At 37.8% G+C, this 24,705-nt stretch overlaps 1 pseudogene across 1 annotated transcript; it reads left to right on the top strand.

Annotated features, from left to right (window-relative positions):
• Nucleotides 1–223: 223 nt before the first annotated feature.
• On the top strand, nucleotides 224–691 carry LOC307096149 (large ribosomal subunit protein uL23-like; annotated as a pseudogene). The gene has a single exon. The product of its transcript is annotated as a large ribosomal subunit protein uL23-like (transcript).
• Nucleotides 692–24,705: the final 24,014 nt, after the last annotated feature.

Below are 24,705 nucleotides of genomic sequence, written 5' to 3'. Positions count from 1 at the left end.
TGATTAAACAGCATCCTTATTCCTTGAGGACCTCACAGTTGATTGAGGGGACTACATAATTAAAGTGCAACACAGGGTAGCAAATATTATAACAAAACTCTGGACAAACTAGTAGCTGTAAGGGGTGGAGTAGGACAGAATAGACATGCTATTTCCATATCCTTGGTGGGGGTATCTATGATAGCCCCATTTTACCTAGATATATAAAATATTTTTGCTTTTTACGAAGATGGCCCTAAAAGCTAAGAAGGAAGCTCCTGCCCCTCCCAAAGCCTAAGCCGAAGCAAAGGCTTTGAAGGCAAAGAAAGCAGTGTTGAAAGGCATTCACAGCCACAAAAAATATCCGCACATCACCAACCTTCCAATGGCCAAAGACACTAAAGCTCCGAAGGCAGCCTAAATATCCTAGGAAGAGCGCACCCAGGAGAAATAAGCTTGACCACTATGCCATCATCAAATTCCCCCTGACTACCAAGTCAGCCATGAAGAAGATAGAAGACAGTACACTTGTATTCATTGTAGATGTCAAGGCCAACAAGCACCAGATCAAACAGGCTGTGAAGAAGCTCTATGACATTGATGTGGCCAAGGTCAACCCTCTGATCAGGCCTTTGGAGAGAAGAAGGCATATGTTCGACTGGCTCCTGACTCTGGTGCTTTGGATGTTGCCAACAAAATCGGGATAATATAAACTGAGTCCAGTTGCCTAATTCTAGGTATAAAATTTTTACACTGTAAAAAAATTTTACCAGTAATAGCTTACTGGTAAATGATCATATTAGTGATATTACTCCACAAAACTCTACTATATTAAAATAAGTTCTCTTTATTTGTATTCTCCTTTGTGTATATGCTCTACATTTTATACTTACAAAACACTCTTTGGGATTAGTATTATGTTTATCTTACAGATGAAGAAATTTAGGCTCAGGGAGGTTATGAGTCTTTCCCAAAGCTACACAGCTAATAATTGACAGGATAAAGAAACAAATTTTGGTCACAATGAATGTCATGTTTTCAGTTTCTTTGTATGTGTTGTATACTTCCTTTATCCTCTTACATATCACTTCTTTCTGTCAGTCCTTTTCACTTACTTTTTTCATTCCTCCCTTTATCCCTATGTCTTACCTAACAAACATAAAACACCAAAACATGTATTTTGCTTTATTTGGCATATATAGTAAAATTTTTATATTCTTATTTTTTAATTTAAAAGGTGAAGGAATATTGTACTATTTATCTGTAAAAACAACATGTTGCTTTCTACTTATGTGATCTTTGATAGCAAGAAATGTCTCTCCTACCTCTGAACTCCTTTTAGCCCTTTCACTCAGCTCCATTCACATGGTTCTTTTCATATTCTCCCTTGTATTATATTATGTTTATGCTCCAGAGGCCTAGCACAGTGCTTTGTACATAGTAGCCCCTCAAGAAATATATGTTGAATAAGTTTTAAGTAAGCCATTGACTTAAAAAAAAAGACTCTCAGAAACTTTAATGAAGTCTCTCCTTTCAGTTGTATTCATATCTCTAAAAAGCAAAATGCTATCATATTAATGCTAATTACAGGGAACAATTATTGCCAATCAATTCTTCCTTCAAGATAAAATATTTGAGCTTAACAATCTGAAAATGTATGTTGATATTTTCTTTCATTTTATGCTGTAATAAGGGAGATGGTAAAATGAGTCAAAAGACCAGGCCAAATGATACAATTTAAAATATCACAGTCCAGTTACCTGAAATAATTTTCCTGTTTTAAAATCAGAGTTATTCACTTATTTAAAAAACACTTTCTGGTTAACCTACACATTTTGAACTCATGAAGAATCTTTTCACCAAAGGAGATCTAAACACTTTAAACTAATTTTTGCAATCATTCCCATGAAAGAATTAAACAGGCTTGGGAATTCAATTAAGAGATTTTAAATATGACAGCACAGTTACTCCATACATTAATGGGTCATTCCTGGACCTTTTCCACAAACTGCTACTGCCCCTACAGTTGCAATTAGTGTACACCTGCAGTCCTCCAGTTCTTTCCCTCCAGCTAGTTTCCAACTACTTCATCTATGTACCTGCAACACCAGACATCCTTGCTCTCAGCAGGAAAAGGGATCAGAAAGCAGCCCATCAAGCTCAGAGATCTGTTTTCTAAGCTGACATTCTGGGATTCTGCAGCCTTATTTCTGCTGAATATTGGAGTCAGGCTGCTCCCATCCACTTCTACTTTTATCCAAGGGCCAACAACCTGATTGGCTCCTGACAATGAATGCTTTCAACTCTTTAACACCACCTGAATCTCCCAGCGTGAAGGATTTCAATGGATTTTCTCATTTGTACAGATTGGCACTACAGATCCATTAGCTGCATAGGCACATTTGATTTCTTAGTTCTCAAACACTTGACAAGCTCTTGACCTCTGGCACTATATGGGATATAAAGTTCTGATTTGCCACTCTGTCCAACTCTTCCTCTTCCAGCTTCTGCTTGTCTAACGATACCATATTACTGCCTATAGAACCAGCAACGGGAACAAAAGTTCTTAATTTCTGGCTTATTACTTCTTACATGAAAGGGAAAAATACTGAAAAAATTGATAGTCACTTCTTCTGAAGGAATTATTTCTCTGTGAAAATAAAGACAATAACCTAGAAGAAATGTAATATTTCTCTTTTAGGGAAGATTCAGACTTTCTTTAGCAAGAAAATAAAGCCTCAACATTGTTCTGTTGTACTTTCTGTCTTAAGGTTTCAAAAATTCCAAGCTAGTAGTGATATTAGTTTTTCCTAACAAGTTGTAGTCATCTTGGAAAAATACATTTTATAAAACAACATATTTATTTGTACCAATATATTGGGAAGTAATTTGTTTTAAACATGTAAAAATACCAAACTGAATCCAAACTATATATCTATCAATGTAGATAATTGCAATAAAATTCCTTAAGTCATAACCTGGAATACAGTAAGAGTTTAATAAATATTTGTTCAAACAAGAAATCACTGGAGTTTCTCAAACAGAATTAAGGAGGATGTAAGATAGAGAAAATAAAAGAGAAACTTCAAATAATTGTTCAAAAACTTGCCTTGTTAAAGATACAGAGCTAACAAAGAATCAAAGAGAAATATGATAAACATGGAAGCTTTAGTTTTATACAGAAATTCTTTGTAATTAACATTTCTCATCAGTCTGCAACAAAGCAAAGTAAACCTAATTTCAATATTAAGTAGGCTATATCACCACTATTGTTTTGTCACTTCTGACATTCAGTATCAGGAATTTGCCAATGTGATTTCTATGTTAGCACAGTCCTGTACATAAGATGGAAGAGCATATGCCCATTTCTAGATTACACATATTTGTTTGTCATTGATTTGCATATAATTAGTATTTTATTTTATTTATTAAGGTATTACATATGTGTCCCCATTCCCCCTTGCCCCCCCACTCCACCCTCCACTCAAGCCCTCACCCCCTGGTGTCTGTGTCCATTGGTTATGCTTATACGCATGCATACAAGTCCTTTGGTTGATCTTTCCCCCTTACCCCCACCCTATGTAAAAATTTCCAAGGGAACCAAAGAAGAAAGAGTTCTAATATATCTTGAAAGAATCTTTCTCACTGTGTGACCTGTTCTACAAGGTACTCAATCAATTTTAGCCTCAATTTCCTTTTCCATAACATGTAGTTAATAACAGTGCCAATCTCATAGAGTTACTAGGAGCCCGTTGCACGAAGTTTCGTGCAATAGACTTTTCCTTCACCTGGCTGCCGGCACCAGTTATCCTCCAACAGCAGTTTTCCTCTGGCCACCTGCCGATCAGAGCGCCTCCCACCAGCACGATCGGCCACCCCGAGAGGAACTCCGATCTGGCGGGTGGCCAGAGGAAAACTGCTGCTGGCGGAAAACTGGTGCCAGCAGCCACGCAATCGGCCACCCCGAGTTCCGCCACTCAGCGCTGGCCTAAGCTGAACTGGCCGTTTAAGCCAGCGGGAGGAGCGGGGGTCAGGGACTCGTGAGTCCCCACCCCCCGCTCCTACCGCCAGCCAATCGGCCACCCTGAGTCCTGCCCCCTGCGCCTCCAGCCGGCCCAATCGTGGGCGTAGCAGAGTGATGGTAATTTGCATATTACCATTTTATTAGGTATGATTATGAGGATTGAGAATGATAGAAATTAAGATTATTATTGTTATGAATATTATTGTGATTGAGGATTAGAGTGAAGAAATAAAATAGAGTCACTATTGTCAAAATATTAAATTACTAAAATCAAGTACATTGGGACATGAGAAAATTATTCTATTCTTATTTTAATTAGCCTGGGAACTTTTGAACTTTCCAGTCCTATGTCAATGCCTGGATGTGCATCAAACCTACATATAACCTTCTGATTACCTCCTGAAGGACTAAGGAAATAATGTATCCTGACATTCATTATCCAGACCACTGGTCCTAGAGGATTACCATCTCACACTGATCCAGAGGATAAGGATACAGGACTGATACTTCTCAAGAATGTGTTTTTTAATATATGAACTCTTAGCTTTTCTTTCTCGGTTGGGACACTCTGGGTATTGCCTAGTTGTGTTTCTGGTTTGCAAACCCTTAAGACCGTTAAATAAATCTTTATCATTTATTTCTAGACAAAGCCTCCAGGCTCTTTTTTTTAAATCCTCACCTGAGGATATTTTGTCCATTTATTTTCAAAGAGAATGGAAAGGAGAGGGGGCAGGAGAGAAAGAGAGAGGAGAGAAACATCGATGAGACACATCAATTGGTTGCCTCCCACACACAAGCCCTAAATGGGGGCCGAGGATCAAACTTGCAATCCAGGTATGTGCCTTTGACCAAGAATCAAACCCTCAACCCTTCATTGGGCAAGCCAACACTCTAACCACTAAGCACACTGGCCAGGGCTCCAGGCTCTTTTTTAATGCATTCAACATGATGATAAAATAAAAAGTGTTACCCATTGAATAGATACCTGTTTAATGAGCAAACTCCTGTTCATATATAGGATGCAGTGTAGGGTGTTGGTCGTGTTTTTCAATATACAACAAAAGTATTACATAATTCTTTACATTTTTCTAGTATTGTGTTAAAGTATTAATGTTTTCATTATAGAAAATGAATCAAATAACACATTGAATGCTTCTTGTTTTTAATCTGTATTAGCTGAGTTCTATTTTTATGATGTTTATCTCAAACTAACCACAAAATAATATACAACAGAGCACTTGCTCTATTATCTAAGAATCAATAATTGACTATTTAGTTGCTAATTTACTCAATATGGAGTAAAGGAATGGTTTATGATTCATCTATTTTTGTTTGTGACTAATTTCCTATATCATAGTCTTTTAAAGTATTTTCATCATATTCTATTTTTATATAGAACTAGCTTTGTTAGATTTGAAACATTTTTTGTTAGATTAGATGAAAATGATATACAGAAACACATCCTGAAGCAGATGGAAAACAGTCAGACAGTCATAATCATGTAGTGCTAGTTTTAGCATATTTTAGGGGAAAAGAAAAAATGGAAAGGAAAGCTCTCATGTGTTGAACACGAGGCACTATGCTAGGAACGTCCACATGTTAATATATTTAATTCTTGTCCTCAATTTTTAAAGGAAGAAATGGCTGGATTGCAAATGGGAAATTCTTAACCAGATTAACATTTGCATCTCAGAAGAGTCAAGAACTGCCATGATCATCTTTAGTACTCTGAAGAAAAATGCTGTCTTTCCAGGGCGCTGCTAAGATATGTTGGCCAAAATAATTCCTCACCCAGGAAAAAGACTTTTCCGATAGTGATAGACATCACAGATGCTTTGGTTGGAAATTACACACAAAGTTGTAGTGCTGCTGTCTCTATTGTTTGAATAAAAAATATAAAGTATGTCTCCAGAGCTGTCAAATGGATATTGCTTATAAATACTGATATTTAGAAAAATGAGATGTTATCTTATAAATGATAGAAATTTTCCCCAGCAATAACTGCAAACTTAATTTCATTTTAAAAAATTACTGCATCACAAGCCAAACTTAACCTACCAGTTTGCAGTTCCACTCAAACTATTATGTTACTGATGAACAGCAGGACTGGTGTTGTATTAAAAATACAGTAAGTACTAGTTTATGGTCTAATTCCTTTGCATTGTTTTGGTTATAATGCAACATTTGATGCTTTATAAATCCCATGCATGCCTCCATTTGGGGGAAATGATGCTGTCTTTGTAGTCATACAGAAATGGTAGCCATGCAGGTGTTCCCAATATTCCCTTTACTGATAAAGTCCACGCCAGCCAAACTGCAGTAACAAAATCCACTGGATCTTATTTGTTAAACAAAAAGGCATTTTATCTACTAATTTAAAGTAAGAAAATGTACTCATATCTCCTCATTTCAAGGAATTGAGTTCATGTAAATATGGAAGCCAAATAGATGTAACATTAGAAACCAGAATAACAAAGTGAACTTTCTCTCCATATTAGGCAGAGCTTTCCTGGATCACAATCATACCCTAGATTCTACAGCAGCGGTTCTCAACCTGTGGAACCCACAGGTTGAGAACCACTAGCAGGGTCGCCTAACACCATCAAAAAACACAGATATTTACATTACGATTCATAACAGTAGCAAAATTACAGTTATGAAGTAGCAACGAAAATAATTTTATGGTTGGGGGTCACCACAACATGAGGAACTGTATTAAAGGGTCGAGGCATTAGAAAGGTTGAGAACCACTGCCCTAGAAGGTAAATCTGCATGGCAAGGAAAAGTTAGATAATATATGACATTTGCCACCAAATCTCTCTTTCTCTCTCTCTCTCAGTGTTTTAAAAAGAGCTGTTGACTGAATTGTCAAAACTTTTTAGAAAGTAAGCATTTGTTCAGATTTTCCCCCTTCTAAATAAATTATTTAAAAAATAGTTGTAGCTCTAGCCCATGTGGCTTAGTTGGTTGAGTGTCATCCTGTGCACCAAAAGGTTGCCAGTTTGATTCCTGGTCAGGGCACATGTCAGTGTTGCCGGCTCAATCCCCAGTAGGGATGTGCAGGAGGCAGACTATCGATGTTGATATCTCTCTCACATTGATGTTTATAACTCTCTTTCTCCCTCTCCCTTTCTCTCTCTATAAAAATCAATTAAAAAAATCTTAAAAATACATAGTTGTAAAGAACAGCATTTGCCTCTAGTTTGAGAGAGACTGAACTATTATAATGCAAAGTGGACCTGCTTCAAACAAAATGTTACTAGGTTTGCTCTGATTCTGCAAAGCTGTTATCCTTTCCCTCTTCAATATCTTGTTTTCTTATCTTGCTGCAAATTTTTATAATGACAGAAGACAAATGCATATTTTTTTCTATTTTCAATTACTTAAGTAAAACATTCACTGCTTCAGAAATAGAACTGATTAAAGACCTAGTGACTACATTATCTTACCAAGAAGCACCATCTCCTTAAGATAGTAGAAATTAGGAAATTTCACAAGTCATGGTTTGTGAGGATTGTATGGTGCCCCACAACATATTACTAAAGGCTATTGTTTAAGCCTTATATGGCTGTTTTATAGCTTTGTACAATGAAAGTTTGTTATTGGAAATTAATAGTTATTTACCATTTTTATAAGTGCTTTCTAAGTAGTAACTTCTGGGAATACAAAATGAAATAAACCTGTTTTAGAGAAGTGTCTAGTAGGAGAAATAGAAAAATTAGTAGGAAACTGCAAGTCAGTGACTTATATGTTATGATGGAGGTACATTCAAGGTGTTATGAAATCCAAAAGGAAACACAACTCATTAAGGCATAGGAATTTTAAAAAGCTTCCTTATAGTAAGTGAGTTTTGAGAGATAAATAAGAATTGGTTAGAACCGTGGTCGGCAAACTGCGGCTCGTGAACCACATGCGGCTCTTTGGCCTCTTGACTGTGGCTCTTCCACAAAATACCACGGCCTGGGCGAGTCTATTTTGAAGAAGTGGCATTAGAAGAAGTTTAAGTTTAAAAAATTTGGCTCTAAAAAGAAATTTCAATCATTGTACTGTTGATATTTGGCTCTGTTGACTAATGAGTTTGCCGACCATTGGAGAAGAGACTTAAGATGGGGGTGAGAAGTGTTATCTGAAAATTTGGTTCTTCTTTTTTTTCTTCTGCTCTTTTAGTATTGAATCTTTCCATATAATAGGTAGATATAAAGATGAAATTCCCACACTTTTCTGACTAGAAATAAAAATCTGCTAAATTGGGATTCTCTTCATCTATCCAATACTCAATTTTCCTATTTCAGTGAGTGATACTTTCATCTAAGAGTAAGTGATAAAATAGTGTGGTTTATTCTTGGCCTAGCTAGTTTGGCTCAGTGGATAGAGAATCGACCTGGGGACTAAAGGGTCCTGGGTTCAATTCTGGTCAAGGGCACATGCCTGGGTTGTGGGCTCAATCCCCAGTAGAGGGTGTGCAGGAGGAAGCCAATCAATCAATCAATGATTCTCCCTTATCATTGATGTTTCTATCTCTCTCTCTCCTTCTCCCTTCCTCTCTGAAATCAATAAAAATATATTTAAAAAAAATTTTAATAAAATAAAATAGCCCCCCCCCATTTATTATTAGTATTTTATTCTTTGAAGAATGGTTCTGAAACATTACACTAAGTAAGGATGAAAGATCAAGTTTCAAATAGTTTTTATAAGGATACTAGAGGCCTGGTGCACAGATTCTTGCACCAGTGTGGTCCCTCGGCCTCTCCCCTGCACCCTCTCCCAATCCGGGACCACTTGGGGGATGTCAGACTGCTAGTTTCAGCCAATCCCTGCAGGCCAGGCTGAGGGACCCCACCGGTGCATGAATCTGTGCACCAGGCCTCTAGTATGCATATAAGGTCTTTGGTTAATCTCTTCCCGCCCTCCCCCTTCCCCCCCCTTCCCTCTGAGATTCATCAGTCTGTTCCATGCTTCCATGCCTCTTCATTGAGTGTCTGCCCCGTGGTGGTCAGTGCGTGTCATAGCTACCAGTGGAACGGTCAAACAGTTGCTTAGGCTTTTATATATATATAGACTAGAGGCCCGGTGCATGAAATTCGTGCATGGAGGGGGGTTGTCCCTCAGCCCAGCCTGTACCCTCTCCAAAATGGAAACCTTCAAGGGATGTCCGACTCCCCGTTTAGGCCCGATCCTACCGGTGGGATCAGGCCTAAATGGGGAGTCGGACATCCCTCTCACAATCCAGGACTGTTGGCTCCCAACTGCTTGCCTGCCTGCCTTTGTGATTGCCCCTACCGCTTCTGCCTGCCAGCCTGATCACCCCCTAACCACTCTGATGCCAGCCTGTTTGCCCCCAACTTCCCTCCTCTGCCAGCCTGGTCACCCCTAACTGCCCTCCCTTGCAAGCCTGGTCCCTCTCAACTGCCCTCCCTTGCAGGCCTGGTCCCTCTCAACTGCCCTCCCTTGCAGGCCTGGTCCTTCTCAACTGCCATCCCTTGCAGGCCGGGTGCCTCCCAACTGCCCTCTCCTACTGGCCATCTTGTGGTGGCCATCTTGTGTCCACATGGGGGCAGGATCTTTGACCACATATTGTGTGTTGCAGTGATGATCAATCTGCATATTACTCTTTTATTAGATAGGATAGAGGCCTGGTGCATGGGTGGGGGCCAGCTGGTTTGCCCTGAAGGGTGTCCCTGATCAGGGTGGGGTTCCCTTGGGGTGTGGGGCGGCCTGAGCGAGGGGCCTGTGGTGGTTTGCAGGCCGGCCATGCCCCCTGGAAACCCAAGTGGAGGCCCTGGTATCTGGAATTTATTTTCCTTCTACAATTGAAACTTTGTAGCCTGGAGCAGAGCCAAGCCTGGGGCTCCCTCTGAGGCTGGCAGCCATTTCTGTTGGGGTTATAATTGAAACTTTGTTGCCTTAAGCGGGTCGGCCCAGCCAGGGTGTGCGGAAAGCTTTGCTTCCCCTGTTGCTGGCGGCAACCCTGGCCTGCTCTCTCAAGCTCCATTCTGCTGCCATTTGTTTGAATTTGTTTACCTTCTATAATTGAAACTTTGTAGTTTGAGTGGAGGCTTAGGCCTGGCAAGGGCAGGCGGAAAGCTTGGCTTCCTCTGTTACCTAGGAAACCTTGCTCTCTGTGGCTGTAGCCATCTTGGTTTGGGTTAATTTGCATGCTCGCTCTGATTGGATAGTGGGCGTGGCTTATGGGCATGGCTTGTGGGTGTGTCGGAGGTATGGTAAATTTGCATATTTGTCTATTATTATGTAGGATGTTATAAAATATGTAATAACTGTTCACTCTACAAAATGTCAATCACAGAACTTATCATACACCTGGTTGGCAATGTTAGGTCTGATCAAATAATTGAATTGATACCCCCTCCCCTGAGAACTAACCTTTAGGCCACTTCACAGAGGATATTCCCTTTCACATAGACCACATTCCACTTGCTAAGACTATTATCTCTCCCATCCGGGCTTTCTCAGAATCCAGACCTGCAGAGAGAATTCTCCACCCAGAAAAAGTCCACCTAGAGTCCTTTAAAAACCTCTTACTCCCCATCTTTGGGGGCTGGTGCCATTTTGGGGCTCAGCCCATCTGGGTATCCAGATGACCTAATAAATTCATTATTCTTCACCCTTTGTGGCCTTGAATGTTCCTCCTTCGGCGACCCTAACAGGCAGTAGCACCTAGGCTTTCCAAATAGTCAGTCATCATTGTTCTCTTGTCTGCACAGACTTCTTCTCATTAGCTGCTTTCTGCTTTTATTGCATGATCTCAGAACCCCAGTTTCTTTGTTGTTGTTGTTGTTGTTTTTGGGGGGTGGGTAGTCAAACTGTCCTCTTTTCTTTTTCCCTTGCTAATTTCCTGGGATTTCTTCTCTTTTTTTTTTTTTTTTCCTGGCTGGCAAGTTCTCGTTGATTTCCATCTGAGGGTAGACACTCTTTCAGGTAGGACCTGAGCCAAGAGTCCCTCTATCTCTGATAAAATAGTTTTCTAATCCTAGGTAGCAACAGCTGAATTAAATGTACTACTTATTAAACCTGACTTTTTTATTATACCACAGTACATTATGTATATTTATCATTAATTTGTATTTATAATTGATTTTCTAGCCAGCTGTGTGTACTGTAGCCAATTATTTCAACATTGATATAGCACTTTCCTTAGATGCTAATGTGAATTTTATTTCCAGATTTAAAAAAATAGCGTTGTACTTTATGAAATAATTATAACAGAGTTTGACATTTAGAGCAATCCTACAGATAACTTTACTGAAGATTAAATGGAAGAGATTGAGACATTACAAACTGATAGAGAACCCTAGCCGGTTTGGCTCAGTGGCTAGAGCGTCGGCCTGTGGACTAAAGGGTCCCAGGTTTGATTCCGGTCAAGAGCATGTACCTTGGTTGCGGGCATATCCCCAGTACGGGGTGTGCAGGAGGCAGCTGATCAATGTTTCTCTCTCATCGATGTTTCTAGCTCTCTATCCCTCTCCCTTCCTCTCTGTAAAAAATAAATAAAAACATATTTAAAAAAAAATGACAGAAAATGAAATTGATATTTATAAAGGAATGTGAATAAAATATATTTTGTATTAAGAGATTATAAGGTTAAAAATCTCCAATGTACTTTATATTTATATATGAATTGTCTATCTCATTATTTAATTGAGTAAAAACAATATATTTCAAAACTTAAATTACTCTGAAATTATACTGCTAAACCTTATAGATTACACCATGTTCATTTTGAGGTTAAATAAACATAATCTTAATTGTTCCTAATATAAAATTCATAACAAAGTAAAAACAGATTTAAGTATTTGCCTATTGTCTTGTAAAGGAATTATAAATATTTTAAATAAATGATACAATCAAAGTTGTGACATTGTATTACTAATTGCTAAGGTACAATATATCTTGAGGTGATTTAAAAAAACATCAAAATGATGAAAACTGTACAAAATGTATTGTAAAAGCACAAATATAATCGTGCTCATGGACCAGCACTATACCTAGTTTTATTCTGAACAATTTAAGTTTTCAGAATATTGTTTTTCATCTGTATTTTTCCATTTTATCTCTTCTAATACATGCCAAGTAACTATTGTGTGTAATATTCTCCAAAGCAAGTCTTGAACTCTTAGTGGGAGCAAATATAACTGGTGTAAATGACAGGAATAATCTTTTATAATTCATAAAATATCTTCTGAATCTCAGAATAATAAAGTTAATGCCATGAATTCCACCATAGCTATAATTTTCAAAATGATCTTTCAGTAACTGCCTTTACATACAAATTGTGTTTATCTTAAGAAAAGTTTCATCTACATAAGCTACATCAAATGAGCCTGCAACCAGGGCATGTGCCCTGACCAGTAATTGAACGATGACCTCATGGTTCATAGGTCGACGCTCAACAACTGAGCCATGCCAGCTACGCTCTCACTGTTCTTTAAAAAATAAAATTCATGAGGTTTTAAAATTTAATTTGTTTTGTTCTTATCTAAAACATATTATAAAGTAATTGCACAGTGGTTATTTAGTTTATGCATTTTATAGTTATGTTCCTTGATATGTATCACAAATCAGTTTTTTAAATCTCCTTTAAAGGTTATTTTAAAAAAAATGGTTTTACTTAAAAATATAAATATACTGGATGAAAGTAATATGAGTACAATTTCGCTTCCGTTCTACCTTTACCTACTTTCCAAATTGAATAAAATATTTTAATGATGAACACTTAAAAACTTACATTTTAAAATAATTTACAAAATGTTACTTTAATTAGAACCATCCCCTCCTTCAATAGACCTGTGGCCCATTCAGAAATAAGTCCCTAAAACATTCTCACATTGAAACTTTAGCCTAAACTGAAGATGAATATTCTAGCAATAGTAAATAGTTACCATGCAAATGCCTTTTCAAAGCAAGAGTAGAAAGTTGGTATGTTCTGACTAGAAGAAAAACAGTTTAAAGTTTGTGCATGCTCAGTAGCATCAAAATGTCCCAATTTCTTGCTTCTCTTTCTATTTGCCCATTGAAGAAGAGCTCTGGGGAATGCAGAACCCATGGAGAATTATTTCTAGAACATGCTGTGAATTAGAGAAATTAAAAATTCTTCTTTCTGTTACAGAATTCTCATCCCCTAATCTGGCCAAAAGTTTTATATAGTAAAGTTATTTTCATGTAATATGCATTTCAATCATGCCTAAAGATAATAAGATATTTAGAATAAGTGGTGAATGCTAACAGGTAGGGACTGTCACAAAAGTTACTGAATAACCTTAATTTATACTATTGATTTTTAAAGGATTTACTCTATATTAACTGCCGTTTATTGAAGGCTTGACATTGTTAAACTTCATGAACTTGAATAGTAACATTTTTAGAAGGGAATGATCCTCTTTTTTTTTTTTTTGCTTCTGTCAAATAATCTAATTGGACTAGATTCCTTCTTGTTCTGAAGTCCTATGACTCTATGATAATCTACTGTCATAACCAGTCTCAGATAAATGTATGGCACTAGAGAGGCATCTGAAAGGCAATCCGGGATTGACAATCCCCTGGTGGCGGGTTCCTCTAATTTTAATTTTATTTGTTTTTGTCATAGAATTCAACTCTGAAAACTGTATCAGCACATATAGACACACATAGTAATAATAAAAATTATGACAGTTCCAGTACTAGTTAATACTTAATGATAAATTCATAATTATATAATCAGTCCAATGACGTGTGACCAATCCAAAGGGATAGTTTTATTGAGTTTTTATGTTATTCATGATTGACAGATAAAGAACTTTGCTACATTTAACTTATGACTTTTGAAAATACTGAAGATGTGGTATTTTAATATTAATATTAATATGTTTCTTATATGGTATATAGTCAAGATAATTTAACATTGTTCTTGTGGAAAAAATAAAATAAAGAAAATAAAAAAATAAATGTGTAAGAATTTTAAAAAATCAATTTGTTCTTGTGGGGTGAGAAGATTTAATTAGTCTAGGCCATTTAGAAACTATTGAAAGTTTAAATACCAATCAATCTTGAAGCTGTTGTTAAGCTCCCAGACTCCAGGCCATCTCTCCTGCAGTGCATTCTGGGAGCTCCCAGGCTCCAGGCCATCAAATTTTAGGTTGCTGAAATGTTTTGATGGCAGTACATACATTCTACTATTACTCTTCTAGTTTCCTTTCTAAGGGTCAAACTACATCTCATTCATTGAAAGATTTTAGCCTTTTAATCTATAGTATCAATTTAAGTATTTATATAAACTTTTCACTGGTCTAGACTTGGAGATAAAAGTTTTAACACTAGAGGTTTTTTATTAAAAAACACTATTTTAAACTTTTAAAATAATAAATTCATTTATATCATGGTGACTTTTGTTTTAGTGCCTTCCCTATAAATACATATTTTTAAAATACCATAGTAAGGAGAAATACCATCTTCTACTACCATTCTCATAAATTTGCAAAAAAAGCTGCAATATTTTATATGCCAAAAAAGGTTTTACACTTATTCTTATTGTTTTTAAATAGTCTTATGAAAGTGGAAATCATTTGTTTCTCTCAGAAAATATCTCCCCCTTCCAAGAAATAACTGAGAGAACCAGGATAACTACTAAACAAAAGTTAACTTTTACAAATTTTAAGACTATGAAATGAGGCTGGTTGGTTTGGGTCAACAGTTGAACATCGACCTATGAACCAGGAGGTCGGGGTTCAATTCTGGTCAGAGCACATGCCTGGGTTGCAGTCACGATCACCAGTGTGTGTGTGTGTGTGGGGCGGGGGTCGTGCAGGAGGCAGCCAATCAATTATTTTCTCTCATCATTGATGTTTCTATCTCTCTCCCTCTCTCTTCCTCTCCCTTTGAAATCAATGTTAATTTCAATCTATACCAATTAAATCTCAGTAAAGGTATTTATCTTTCTTCCACTAATGCTTGTGACATATACTACTGTATGTAGTAGGTATTCGCTTCTTTTTCTATTGAAAAAAAATGTGTTATCCTGTGAAATTAATTTCTTAACTTTTTAATCTTTTCTTTGACTGCAAGGCAATGTGGCATGTATACATTCTAAGCAAGTGAATTTTTTAAAAATATATTTTATTGATTTTTTACAGAGAGGAAGGGAGAGGGATAGAAAGCTAGAAACATCGATGAGAGAGAAACATCGACCAGCTGCCTCCTGCACATCCCCCACTGAGGACGTGCCCGCAACCAATGTACATGCCCTTGACCGGAATCGAACCTGGGACCTTTCAGTCCGCAGACCGACGCTCTATCCACTGAGCCAAACCGGTTTCGGCGCAAGTGAATTTTTATAGGTAGCAAAACTCGACTAGAACTGTCTTAATTTAAATTGTTCAGATACTAAAGATAGGAAAAAAATTCTAAAAATTAAAATATAAGAAATTCATGCGTCCCATATCCTATTTTTATTGCATGTATTTTCTTTGTTTCTTATTTTGTGACATTACTAGCCATGCAAATGTGTATTTGAAGCCTCACATTTATGAAAAGGAAAATATGCTTTAACAGAAAGCAGACAGGCAGAGAGGAATATGTTTTGACAGTAGCAGGCTGTGATATATTCTAACAGTAGGAATAGTTGAAACTATAGAAAGAAGAGCTGACAGTCATGATTACCTCTAGAAATTAGATTACTAAAATACCTGAGACTTTGCAAAAGAGTGTTTTTCATTTTAATCTGAAAGGTCCAAGGCAAACCAGGTGATCACTTTATTCAAGTCTGAATGAAATTTACTAATGACAACATCAACTTTTATTTTACTTCCCTCTCTTTGATGCTAGAGGCTAAAAAACCCAACTGCAGGTCATATTTGTGGCCCCTTTATCATTTTTTGTTTCTTACAGTGTTACGCAATATTAAAGCTTGGTTGGACATTAGCTAATTTAGTATGTCATTCTCTCAAAACCTCAGTTTCCTCCTCTTTAAAATAGAGTTCTACTTCAAAGGGTTGTGGGAAACAGGAAATCCTGAAGGTGCATAGTAACCAGTAAGAATTCAATAGATCTTAATTATAATAATAACTAGGGGTACAGTGCATGAATTCATGCACCTTGAAAGGAACTGTGGGCTGTGAGGCTGTGGTAGGCATAGGGGCAGGTCTTAGCCCATCCTCCGTGCCCCCGCCCAGACCCTCCTGCTCTGGCCCCCGGTCCCCTGTCCCCTGTCCCCTGTCTGCTGGCAGCCCTGTTCCCACTGCCACTGCTCCCATGTACTGACAGTGCTGGCCCCACTTGCACCCACTGACAGCACGGAGCATTGGGCCCAGTGCCGTCTGCAGGTGCGAGTGGTGGCTCCGGTGCAGGCTGCGGGTGTGAGCAGAGCCGGTGCTGACAGCAGGTGTGAGCGCCGGGCGGGACTGGAGTGCATGGGAGCAAATAAGTGTATTTCTAATAGCACATGATCTCACTCATCTAGGGGAAATAATGAACAACATAGGCTGATGAACAAGAACAGACCCAGAAACAAGGAGGCATGGATCAGACTGTCGGGCCTCGGGGGGAGGGTAGGGAAGGGTGGGGGTAAAGGGGGAGATCAACCAAGGACTTGTGTGCAGGCATATGAGCCTAACCAGCGGTTAAGGACAACAAGGGGGGGGGCATGTATGGGAAGGGGTGTGGGATGGGAATGGGGGGACGAGGACAAATATGTGATACCTTAATCAATAAAGAAATTTTTTAAAAAAAAGAATTTTCAGTAACCACCAGAGGCTCGCCCCGATGACAGCGACCAGCACCCTGCCTTTGTCTGGCGCCCCTGCTCACCTGCTCCACCATCCTGCCGCGGCCAACGCCCACCATGTTCCAGGCATGCCCCCAGGTGGTCAGCACACATCATATCGACCAGTTGTTCAGTTGTTCGGTTGTTCCGGTTATTCTGCCATTCGGTCTATTTTCATATTAGCCTTTTATTACATAGGATTATTAAGGCCAGAAGTGACCTAAGGGGTGACTTAATAGTGCTATCTTAATATAAACAGTAATCTCACTTAGAATAAAATGACTATCCTCAACTTCCTTAGGGACAGAATGAAAAAGAGGATAACTTTTTGGCACAATATATTTAACTTTGATATGAGAAAGATACTAAAAAGTATTCCATACTGAAGTGGGTTTCTGAATGGAGTAAAAACCTGATAATCAAATGAAATGAGGTTTCCATGTGACTGTCACCAATATTAACCAGTATAATACACTACTTTCCCTTCTGACATCTAAATTAACTAAATTTCAAATATGGGCATCATGAGCTACATGGAAAGATTTGTATCAGTAGAAGGCAATGGCAAGCCTTTTCTATGAAAAGTGTTGAGTTTAAAATTATGAAACTTTGGGACAAATGGGATATAGAGAGATACAATACTTTTGTAATTAACAAAGTTTGCTTTAAATAAAGAGTCTCTGCACATGTATTTTTGTATATAGTACTCCCCTAATTAAATACTTTTAATCCTCACCAGAATACAACCCATCAACTAATCTTATGCATAATTTCCTTCTGGAGACTTTTTTCTCTATCTTTCATTCTTGGCAAGATAAGTAAGAAACTTCTTGGGAATCAGAAGTGGTTTTAGATCTGGTAATTAAGTACTGCCTATTAAAAATGACTACAATATCCTTTTTGTTATTTTGGTCATATAATTTTGTTTATTTTTCTCATGATTCCAAATTTAAATAGATAAATGTTATAATAATATATTGTGCAATTGGAAAGCCAAATGAAGTAGGTATAGTTTGCAATTTACCAAGTATATGTCAGTATAATCAGATTCAAGAGTTATAAACTTAGTGTGTTATATATTAATAACCAAATAAAATATTATTCTAGAACCTAAATTTTACTGATTTGGAGATATCAGATTTTTAAGGAGGCTCAATGTGGCACGGTGGACAAAGCACTGAGCTAGGAGTGAAGATCTATATGCTAGTTTTGTAAATTTGGGCAAGCTTTAATCTTTTTGAAGCTCAATATCCTCTTCTATAAACATCTACTATGCGTTATTTATAAGCTGTTATGTTTAGGAATATGGCTATAAGTATAAAATAGCCTCTACCTTTGCAAAGCTTACATTCTAGATGGGTGTTATTTCTCACAGGATAATCTCTAAATTCACTTTAAAAAGTTATTAATTAGGGTGATACTGGTTAACTAAATTATATAGATTTCAGGTGCACAATTCCACAACACATCATCTGTACACTGTATTGTGTGTTCACTATCCCAAGTCAAGTCTCCTACCATCACCATTTATCACTCAATATCCTCCTTCACTTCTTTCCTCCCCTCCACCCCCCGCCCAGCAATCCCCACAGTTATCTGTGTCCATGACTGTGATTTCACTCATATGTGGAGTCTAATGAGCAAAGTGATTTTTATAGAAAAATAGAGACAGACCCATAGACATCAGGCTGACAGCTATCAGGATGGGGCGGGGGGACTAGATAAGGAGGGTGGTAGAAGAATTGAAAAAAAAAAGAAAGAAAAAATTCACATTCACTTCTGCAATACTAATACTCTCAGATTGCCAAGGATAAGCCAGCATAATGTGTCGGAAAATAAAGGACATGTTACAACTGCACATAAATTATGGAATGAGGAAAAAGGAAAATATGCCCACAGAAGGGTCTCAATTAATAATTGTTCACATAATCACTTTACTAAGAGTATATGTGTTTCCAATTTACAGCTTAGCAGATATGTTTTTCCAACATTTTATGTTTCTGCCTTTTAAATATATTTATATTTTATTTTTTCTTTAGGAAGCTTTTGTGGAAGTTTAAGAAGAGATCATTTTGTGGGTGAAAATAAGTGCCTCTAATTGTCAGGTTACTTAGGCAGCAAGAACATTTTATTAACTAAGTTCATAGCTTTTCTAACTAGTTACATAATAAAAATGAAATGTTTTAAGGCTAACACTTTCAAAGCGATGCGTGGGTAGCTGAGAAACTAAATTTGGGTAGGGGAGATGAAAATGTCTATATCTTTTGTGGAAGTTTAAAAAGACATAGAAAAAAAGGAAATGTTACCTAGAACCAAATATATAATGTTGTTACCTAGAACCAAATATATAATGTTCCTAAAATCTATGGTTCTTTAGTTTGAAAAGCACTTACATATTAATCCTCTTATTTGAACACCACAAGATCCAGATCACTAGAATTTGAAAAAGGAGGAAAAAAGCAAAGTAAATGCCACCTTTCTTATTTAACAATTAGTATTGAGGCTCCATTCATTTCCCAGAAAGGTCTGGCTGAAATCTTCAATACTACTGCATGAGTAGAGCTTAGTTTTCTTGCTTTTATTCCCATTCTCACTACCAAATCATCACTAGCATTTTGTGATTTTTGCCTACTCTTTCTCCAGTTTATGTTAAGAACATGGAAGTAAGACTATAGGTGGGAAGCTCAATAGTAGTTGAGGGGGAGGTGAGTTTGACCTTTTAAAATTAAGTCTGTTTTGCATCAGACTTTGTAAATGTGTGTGTGTGTGTGTGTGTGTGTGTGTGTGTGTACATCCAAATATACAAAATATCTTCTCAAGCACATACTGTCTGATCAGCCTTTAATATTTACTGCATGTTCAAAGGAAAATCATTCTTCCCCTATTATATTCACAAGGTCTATTTGATTTATGCTAGAGTCTGAAAACAATTCAAGACATAGAAAAAAAGGAGTAGAGAGTGTCTAGATCATCTGGTTCAAAAGAAATTTTACATTATAAAATGGCATTGTGTCAAAGCACTACTGAATATCCTTACATGTCATAGAAGATCCCCAGAAAACAGGAAAAAAAATAAAAAGAGTGCTTTAGGACACCTATATTTTAGCCATGGCCTGGATGTTTATTCTGATGATTCTGCAAGCCATATAAGGAAAAAGTGTTAAAATTATAAATGAACACAGCAATATTTTCATTTTTCCCTAATCTCAACACATAGGATTGAGTTTGCTTATGCACTCTTTAATAAAGCTAGAAATAATTGCAAAAAAATTAGCCTGTTTTTAATTATCATTCTTGTCTCCTATATTGACAAGTTTTCAAGATTGTTTACCCAACATAAAGGTCATTGTAGCTTATTAATGAGGTTATTACCTTCTGAGCTGTTCAATTTTTAAAATATTAAAGTCATATGGTATTTTAAAATATAAGGCCTAATTTTGTGATTAAGATGCTGGTGCCAAAAAAAAAATAGCATTTTAACTCTTTCCAGTGTACCTTTTAATTATGCCGTGGTTAAAATACCAGTAACTACCTCATTGTTTTGTATAACCAAACATTTTCTTGTAGTTAAATGAGGTTTGACCTCTAAAGAGAAGACAAAAATAATCAACACTTCATTGAGATGTTATAAACTGCTAGTTTTCCCAGATTATTTAAGTTTAAGTATCAGCTCATTAAAATAGCTCTGGAGAGATCCAAGATGGCAGTGGAGTAGGTGGAAATTACTTCACTCAGGACCAAACTGAAATTACAACTAAAATACAGAACAATCAACCTTGATAAGCAACTAAAAACTAGCTGAACAGAAGTCTTATAACCAAGGATTTACAGAAGAAGCCACATTAAGACTGGTAGGAAGGGCAGAGACACAAAAAGGGCTGGCCCTGCTCCCACAAGTGGGTGGCAGCTGAGATTCCAGAAAGATATCTCAGCTACAAAGGTTCCCCTTCAGTGTGGGGTCTCAAACTTACACTGGGCTACCCAGGTCAGAGCACCAGAGCTGGGAAGAGGTGCCCACATAACACCTGACTGTGAAAATCAGTGGGGATTCTGTCTGCCAAGGGAAGATGGGAGTCTGCTAGAGACACAGGGGCACTCTTAAAGGGCAAACACACAAATTCTCATTCATAACCACTCACCCTGGGCTCAGGTGGAAAGGGGGCAGAGCAGATTAGAGTTTTTGTGGCTCTTGGGAGAGAGCTTAAGGGACAGCCACCAGGATACTTGTGTTGAGTCCCTCTCCCACACCATAGATGCCAATTTTCATGGGTGGAGCACTCCTCTCCATATAGCATAAGCCTGGGAAAATGCGACAGTCCCAACCTCAGGACTCCCTGTTGCCCTACCTGTGGAGCTCAAACTCTGCTAAGGAGTCAGTTGCTTGGGCCTGGGTGTAGAGGTCCAACTGTCTCAAGGAGTGTCAGTGACTAAGTTGTGTGGCTTTGGAGCAGGTGTCTTTCCCCTGGCTTTCCATGAACCTGAAAGACAATGCCTCCCCTGCACAGAAGGTCCACAAGCCCCACCTACCAAGCCCCTAGCAGCCTTACCTTATCAACTCCCAATGGCCTAGCCCTGAGGAGTTTGGGACCCTGGCAGCAACTGGACAGACTGAGTTGTATAGCTCCAGGATGGGGGTCATTTATTTCTTTGTACTCCTGACCAGTGCAGAGACCTCCCTTCACACAGCCAAATCTTGGGTCTCCTTGGGCCTGATCAACTCTGCTGTCCTCACCCTAATGACCCTCTGTTACTCCGCTTCACATAAAGGTCTGCAGGTATGCAGAGGGGAGCAGCTAGACTTGGTGTACCTTGGAATTTTTGTTGAGGGCCTGGCTTCAGACTCAACACTGGAACTGAGTTTGAAACTGTATCAATCTGGTGAATACCACTCACCCCTACCTGGTGATTCACTGAAAACCTACCACATGTAACTCTAATTGGGTCAGAGGCTTTTTCAGGGATTGAGCCTAATAGGCAGCCGGCTGGTGGAGGCAGGCACAGGTAAATCTCGGGGTGCCTTGGGCCTTTTGCTGACCTGATCTTGGGCTTGGTGCTGGTGGAAGCCAGCATTTGTGTGCAGGTTGGTCCTTCCCATGCACACCAAGGCCCAGCAGAGGCAGCCAAAAACTGTGGATCACTTTGTAGCTCCAAACAGGTTGCCCAAGGCCAGTCATAGGCAGCATCTGACACTGGCCTGCACCAGAGTCCCTCCCAAGATGCCCCAGAACCAACACACCCAGTGGCCAGCTTCAGACAACATCAGAGCAGGATCAAATTAGCTTCAAAAGTGGCACATCTAATGGGAGATCTTGGCAGGCACCAGTCCCTGCTAAGGCAAACTTTGCTTTGTGGGCTCAGAGGAGAGGGGGTTTGGAGGGCTGGATGATAAAGGTGAGTGGATTAAGCAAAAATACAAACAAAAAACTCATAGACACAGACAACATTATGGTGATTACCAGAGCAAAGGGGGTGTGGGTGGAGGTAGAGAAAGGTAAAAGGGGAATAAATGATGACGGAAAGAAACTTGACTTTGGGTGGTAAACACAGTAGAGATGATATATTATAGAATTATACACTTGAAACCAATATAATTTTATTAACCAATACCACCCCAATAAATTCAATAAAAATTTAAAAAATATCTCCGAATCTGTCCCTCATTTCCATGTAGACCCTCCTCAACTTCTTTTCTAGATTATTCTAACAGTATCCACATAGTTCTCCTTGCTTCTAGACTCTTATTTACTCCAATTCTTTTCAACATTGCCACCATAGCTTACTTCTTACAAGGGATATGATCATGTTATCCATCAGCTCAAAAAAATCTATGATGACCTTAGAATAAAGTTCAAACTCTTAGCCCTTCACAAATTTCCCACAGCCTGTTTCTCATTTCCCCCTTCAACACTGGCTCTGCATACATACAACAAATGCACACACATCCAACACTCATCAATATGTTTATTGAAAATGTCAGACCCTTTTATGACTCTATGCCTTTATTCTTACAGAGAAGAAATCAAACACAATTGCTCGGGATATAATTAAATTAAGGAGTTCAAGCACTAAACTGAAGGAGGATTTTAAGTAAGCAAATTTTCCTCTTCTATCCCTTGAATTTCACACTCACCCACTCCAGTAACCTGTTATCTGACTAGTTTTTAACTCAAAAGCAGATTGTATTTTGATGGTTTTCAAAGGATTAAAAAATACTTTGTGCAGGGATCAATTACTCTGATTTAAAAATAAGAAAACATGCAAGCAAACAAGCAAAAAACAGAGTATCATAGATCTGCAGTAATAGAACAAATTACTTAGACTCTTTTTTTTTTCTTTTTGGAGACGTGATTTCCCACATACCTATTTAAAAACTTCCCTGAGTAATTCTTTCATCAATTAATAAATCCTTATGAAAAAGTCTATATTGCATTTCAAAAGTTGTTATTCCTGCTTCACAATGAATTCTTTCTTTCCAAATGACTTCTTAGCAATGAATTTTCAAATATGCATAAAAATGGAAACATTTTGCACCCTAAATGATCTTTTTACTTTCCTCTTCAAAAGTGGGTCTTTTCTTAGCCTCAGAAAGGTAAATTGGAACGCATTTCTATTTTCAGCACAGAATAATGACTATGGACAATGGAAGGTGATTATATCACAAGATTACAGAGAATTCTGAATGTTGGCATGGAAATCCTTTTGCTTAGTCATGTTACTACATTAGTCAATTTCATTTAGTTGTGTTTTTTCTTCTATATAATGTATTAGGCATCCACAGACAAAACTAATGATTTCAGGCATAGGATTTTCAGGTCAATATTTAATTCCTCAATATTAGATATGGTTATTAAAACACCCCTTAAAAAACCACTCATTATTACACTAATTCTTCATGGGATTGTTGGGGGGGGGGCAACTGTTATTACTTTGGATTTTTGTTCAATGAAATGATCAAGATGTCAGGGCTTAAACTATTTCTTTATATGTGTGTGTGTGTGTGTGTGTGTGTGTGTGTAGAGAGAGAGAGAGAGAGAGAGAGAAGGAGAGGGAGAAATAGAAACATCAATGATGAGAGAGAGAATCATTGATCAGCTGCCTCCTGCATGCCCCCTACTGGGTACTGAGTTTGCAACCCAGGCATGTGCCCTGACCAGAAATCAAACTGTGACCTCCTACTTTATAGGTTGATGCTCAACCACTGAGCCACACCGGCAGGGCATGGCTTAAACTATAGAAAACTACAGCAATGATTGTAGGTGAACACATATTATTTGATGAGATATTATTTCAATGTACTACAACAAACCCCAGGGAAATCAAAGGAATAATGTAAATGCCTAAGGTCCCTAATTTGGAACTGTCAAGGAGATAACACAAAATAATCTTTCAACAAACACATATTAGACTAACTACAACGCATTAAGATAAACATGAGACTGTGCCAATGGGCGGGTCCCTTTCTACTCTTGAGCCTATGAGTAGACATTGGTTACCTCTGTGGCATACATTGGAACTATTTCATTGATATAAACGACAGATTAGATCTTTGAATAAAAATCGAAACAGAAGACTAATACATTTTAGAAGGATGTTTAAAGTTTAAAGAAAAAGATTTTACCAGAATTCCTATTGCTAGACTGTTCCAATGAAGCAAAGTCAAGTTGTGTGGAAGTTATTTTGTCTAATACTTAAAAAAAGAAATACGGTTGCACCTATATCACATACATGCAACCTTTTAACCTCTAACCACAAGTTTATTAAATAATGCAGAACATTTGCTGCTGAATATGCAAGCTTTTGTCATAGTTATGCCACTAGATTATTTATGTATAATGCACCTATGTTGAAGAAAATGTCAATGTAATATTTTAAAAGCCTCTAGTTTGTTTCTTTTGTAGACATAGTGTAGGCTCAAAAGGCAACAAATGACACAGTACCTCCTATATTTAGC

This window comes from Cnephaeus nilssonii (genome assembly GCF_951640355.1).
Source record: "Cnephaeus nilssonii genome assembly, chromosome: X".
Lineage (NCBI taxonomy): Eukaryota > Metazoa > Chordata > Mammalia > Chiroptera > Vespertilionidae > Cnephaeus > Cnephaeus nilssonii.
Note: the sequence above shows the minus strand (reverse complement) of the source record. Positions and strands in the feature narration are given on the sequence as shown.